This window comes from Hipposideros armiger, unplaced genomic scaffold, assembly GCF_001890085.2.
Source record: "Hipposideros armiger isolate ML-2016 unplaced genomic scaffold, ASM189008v1 scaffold_492, whole genome shotgun sequence".
Classification (NCBI taxonomy): domain Eukaryota; kingdom Metazoa; phylum Chordata; class Mammalia; order Chiroptera; family Hipposideridae; genus Hipposideros; species Hipposideros armiger.
In genome coordinates this window covers 262,296-268,295 of record NW_017731842.1, presented here as the reverse complement: position 1 = coordinate 268,295, position 6,000 = coordinate 262,296, and positions in this window count along the sequence as shown.

Here is a 6,000-nt window from a genome sequence, read left to right as displayed (position 1 = left end):
ATTGGGCATACCCTGTGAAATGATCACTTCAATTAATGTAGTACCCATCTGACACCATTATAGCTATTACAATATTACTGACTATATTCTCTATGCTGTACTTTACAACCCCATGACTACTTTTATTACTGGCAATTTGTACATTTTAATCACTTTCAACTTCTTCACTCATTCCCCCAACCCCCCTCCCATCTGGCAATCGTCAATTTGTTCTCTGTATTTATGAGTTTGTTTCTGTTTTGTTTATTTGTCTATTTTGTCTTTTAGATTCCACATATAAGTGAAATCACATGGTATTTGTCTTTCTCTTTCTGACTTATTTCACTTGGCACAATACCCTCTAGGTTCATCCATGTTCTCACAAATGACAAAATTTCATTTTTTATGGCTGAGTAATATTCCATGGTATATGTATGCCACCTCTTTTTTATCCATTTGTCTATCAGTGGGCACTTAGGTTACTTCCATGTCTTGGCTATTGTAAATAACACTGCAGTGAACATAGGGGTGCGTATATATTTTTTGGATTAGTGTTTTGGGTTTCCTTGGATAAATACCAGAAAGTGTGATTGCTGGGTCATATGGTAGTTTTAGATTTTATGTTTTGAGGAGCCTCCATACTATTTTCCAGAGTGGCTGTACCAATTTACAACCCTACCAATGGTGTATTAGTGCTCCTTTTTCTCCACGTCCTTACCGATGCTTGTTTGTTGATTTATCGATGATAGCTATTCTGACAGGTGTGAGGTGATATCTCATTGTAGTTTTTATTTGCATTTCCTTGATGATCCGTGATGCTAAACATTATTTCATATGTCTATTGGCCATCTATATGTCCTCTTTGGAGAAATGTCTATTCAAGTCCTCTGCCCATTTTTAAATCAGATTATTTGTTTTTTTGGTGTTAAGTGATATGAGTTTCTTATATATTGTGGATATTAATTCCTTATCATATGTATCATTGGCAAATATCTTCTCCCATTCAGTAGGTTGTCTTTTTTGTTTGGTAGACGGTTTTCTTTGCTGTGCAAAAACTTTTTAGTGTTATGTAGTTCCATTTGTTTATGTTTCTTTTGTTTTCCCTTGCACAAGGAGGCATATCCTAAAGATCCCACAAAAAAAACCTATTAGAACTGATAAGTGAATTCATTAAAGTAGCAGGATACAAAATTAATATTCAGAAGTTAGTTACATTTTTGTACACCAATGATGATACACCAGAAAGAGAAATTAAGAAAACAATTCCATTTACAATTGCATCAAAAATAATAAAATACCTAGGAATCAATTTAACCAAGGAGGTAAAATATCTGTACTCAATAAACTATAAGAAACTGGAGAAAGAAACTGAAGAAGATACAAACAAATGGAAGCATATACTGTGCTCTTGAGTAGGAAGAATTAATCTCTTTGGTAAGGTTTTCTAGCCACATCTTGATAATGTTTCCAGAGCAAACTATCTAGATAGTCTGAATCTTCCAAATCACAAAGTGCTGATTTATTTTGCTTAGCAGCTTCTTCTTCAAACATATCTCTCTTCTCTTACATTTTACTATAAGCAGCAAATAGAAATTCAGCCATGTCATCAATAATTTGTTTATAAATCTCCTCAGTTAAATATCTGGGTTCATCAGTTACAGGTTCTACTTTCTTTACAATAATATAACACAATTTGGCCAAGTTCCCTGCCACTTTACAACACCTTTCTTCTAGTTTTTGGTAAAATCTTTCTCTTTTCTGTCTGAGACTTTATCTGAAGTGGCTGCGTCCATTGGATGGACATATTACAGAGTATATTCTGCTTTCCTTAAAGTTTACTGATTGTAAATATTACATATTTACAAAAATATTTTTACAACCACATTTAGTCTGCTGTTTGAGCAAATAATTTGGCACCATAGCCCACATAATTTGACACACAAAATTAACCATCACAGTAATACACCCTTTCTCATTCCTGATTTTATTAATTTTAGTTTTGTCTCCTTTTTTAAATTGGTCTTCCTAAAAGTTTGTCAATTTTTTGATATTTTCAAAGAACCAATTTCTAGCTATTTGAATTTTCTATATTGTTTTTCTTTTCTTTATTTCATTTATTTCTACTCTTACCTTTAGTATTCTCTTCCCTCTGGTAGATTTTGTTTTAATTTTTCTCTTCTTTTTCTAGTACTTTAGGTATAAAAATAGGTTCTTGATCAGAGATCTTTCTTCATTTGTATGCTTTTGCAGCTATAAATTTCCCTCTGCACAGACTTATCTGTATCCCATCATATTTGTTTGTTGTGTTTTCATTTCCATTTGTGTCAAAGAATATTCTTATTTTCCTTGTGCTTTCTTATTTGGGCCGTTGGTTGTTGGAGTATATGTTGTTTAGTTTTGACATATTTGTGAATTTTCCTGTTTTTCTTTCATTATTTCTTTCTGGTCTCATAACATACTTGTCTGAGTAGATATTTTGTATGATTTTAGTCTTTTTGAATTGCTGAAGCTAGTTTTGTTTACTTAAAGATTGTCTATCCTAGAGATTATTCCATGTGCATTTGAGAAAAATGTGCATTCTGCTATTGTTTGGTGGAATGTTCTGTATATGAGCGTTTAAGTCTAAATAGTTTATAGCATTCTTAAATTCTTCTATATTCTTATTTATCAACTCTAGCTATTCTATCTACTAATGAAAGTGGGATGTTGAAGTCTACAACTATTACTGTAGAACTATCTATTTCATCCTTTATTCCTGTCAATATTTGCTCCATATATTTTGGGACTCTGTTCTAGGATTCATATATATTTTAATTGTTATATATTCAATTCATGAATTGACACATTTATAAATATGTAACATCACCATTTTAACCTAAAGTCTATTTTTTTACTACTATAGCGATGCAATGCATAATCAGTTTTTATACTGTATCTTTCAACTTATTTTTTTCATTGGATCTAAAATGGGTCTCTTATAAACAACATTTAGTTGTATCATTTTAAAAATACATTCTGCCAATATCTGCCTTGTAATAAGAGAATTTAATGCATTTGTAGTTATTACTAATAAGGATAGACTTATTTTGCCATCTTTTGATTTGCTTTCTGTAAGTCTTATATCATTTCCCCACTCACTTACTTCATGACTGCTATATTTCATTTTTAATTGAATTCTTATAGTGTAACATTTTGATTTCCTTTTCACTTTCTTTTCTGTACATTTTTTAGTTAATTTCTTAGTGTTATCCTGGGTGTTGCAATTACTATATTAAACTTATAATGATGTAGTTTGAATTAATAACAATTTAGCTCCAATAGTATTGAAACAATTCTCCTCTCATATGATTCCATCCCTCATACTTCATGTTGTTATTGTCATAAATTACATATGTATGTATTGCGTGTCATTAACATATATTTATAATTATTGTTTACAAATATTCTTTTATGTTATTTAAGACAATAAGAGGAGTTACAAACCAAACTTTTAATAATGCTGGCTCCTATATCTTATTATATAGTACTATTTATTGAAGTTCTTTATTCATTTGCATGGCTTTGAGTTACTGTCTAGGGTCCTCTCATTTCAGCCTGAAGGACTCCTTCTAGCATTTATTGTGAGACAGGTAAAATATTGATAAATTGTCTGAGCTTTTATTTGTGAATGTCTTAATTTTTTAATAATTTATGAAGAGTAATTTTTCCTGATGTAGAACTCTGTTGACCTTTTTTTTTCTTTAGCATTTCAAATATGTCATCCCACTTTCTTCTGGCTTTTATGGTTTCTGATGAGAAATCTGCTGTTATCTTATAGAGGATTTCTTTTATGTGATGAGTTTCTTCTTTTTGTTGTTATCAAGATTTTCTCTTTGTTTATGGTTTTCAACAATTTGATTGTAATGTGTATCACTGTGTATCTCTTTGTGTTTATTATTCTTATTTTTCACTGAGCTTCCTGGATGTGTTGATATAAGAACGTTCAAACCTGTAGAAAAAAATTTATAAAAATTTATTTGAACCAAATAGAGAATATGCCTGGAAGCAAGATCTCAACAGACTGAGGGGGAAAAAATGCTTCGAAGAATGGCGGTTTTCAGATTTCTGTTATGAATGTGGAATTAAGGAGGGAACATAAGAAAGATTAAACGAAGGTAGGAGGAAGCAAGGCAGGGATTGGGTCACAGGATAGTTACCAAGATTATATGCTTTCTTGAGGGTTGTTTGTTTCTGAAGGGTCTGCAAAGAGGCATTTCAAGTGTGTGTTAACCTAGTTTCACAGAAACAATGGACATGGCTTGTTTAAGGCAAATATAAATATTTTATTAAAGAAGTTGTATGCCTCAGGTGGGACTACACACTATGACTTGTCCAGTTAGGAATTTATGATCAGATCCGCCTGTGAGGTAACTTTCCTAGAACACCTTTTTCATCCACAGAAGTGTAGATTCAAACCTTTTGTGACATTTGTGAAACTCTGCCATTATTTCTACAAATATTATGTTTGCCACTCTCTCTTTCTTCTTCCTCTAGACTCCCATTGTGCATAAATTTGTACTCTTAATGTTGTTTCTCATGTATTTGGGGCTCTTCTATTAGTTTGCTAGTGCTACCATAACACAATACCACAGATTAGGTGGCTTAAACAACAGAAATTAATTTTTTTACAAGTTCTAGATTGTAGAAGTCAAGATCAAAATGTTGACAGTTTTTAGTTTATTTTAGTCTTCCTGCCTGGCTTACATGTGGCCACTTTCTCACTGTGCCATCACAGGGACTTTCCTCTGTGTATGTGCACCCCTGTTGTCTTTTCTCTGAGTCCAAATTTCCTATTCTTATAAAGACACCAGTCAGATTGGACTAGAACCCAGCCTAAGGGCATCTTTTTAACTTAATCACATCTTTAAATAACTTATATCCAAATGCAGTCAAATTCAGAAGTACTGATTGTTAGGGCTACAAAATGTGATTTTTTCCTGATGCACAAGTTAGCCCATAACACAATGCTTTCGGGGAGAATTATGGAGCATTGTATTCTGTTGAAAATTTACCTGGTCAAACTCTTTGTGCCACCCATCCACAGTAGTGGCAAGCGTGAGTGATATTCTCCTCTCAGAGTGGCCCTCTTGCTCTTCAAGCAGGGTAATGGGCAGTCATGGTCGGCTTCTGGTGCTCTCAGTTTATCTATGTCACCATGAAAGCTATATCCTAGAATTAAGTTCAACTTATTGAACAAGGGGTAAATCTTCTGCCATATGAGTGAGGTTTAGTCAGAGAAAGGAAACCTCAGACCTCTTAGTTACTCTTGTTTGTAATAGAGGAACAGCACTTCTGCCAAGAATCTGAAGGAGGATGAAAATATGGTCAACTGGGCTCTTCAGGGAAGACACTGTAGCCTTAGTCGGGGAGGTGGTGGGAGAGGTAGCCATGTGTTGTTGGCTACACCACTCTCCACACCTCACAATACAGCTTCCACCAGGCTGAGTAGAGAAATGGGAATGGGAAAGAGGCATGTCATGACTCAAAATCCACAGACTCTCACTTTTCTTACCAATATTTAGTATATTTTCTTGAATAAATGTTTACTCACATTCTATATGCTCTTGGGACAGACAATCTCCAGAGACTCATATTACTATTTCTTTTAAGTAATATTCACCAGTTATGTTTGTTTCACTGGAGGGAAGGTCTGAAGATCTCTTTGTGTCACCATTCCAAAATTATCTTCCAATTATTAACTTTAATTATAATACATTTTATTATAATTTTATATAATTTGATTTATTATAATGGCTATATTTAACAACTGATTTAAAAATTTTCTAAAATTTTAACAGTCTGTTCTTGCTAGCCAGTAAGATCTGGCTCCAATACTGCATTTAATTCAGCATAGGTAACATATAAGGCACAATGCATATTTAATATAAAGGCATTATTATTTTTCTATGACAGGTGAGAAACAACATCAACAACAGTCATGAAATTATGTTGTGGTTGTTAGTCCAAATATGTTTGTCTGAT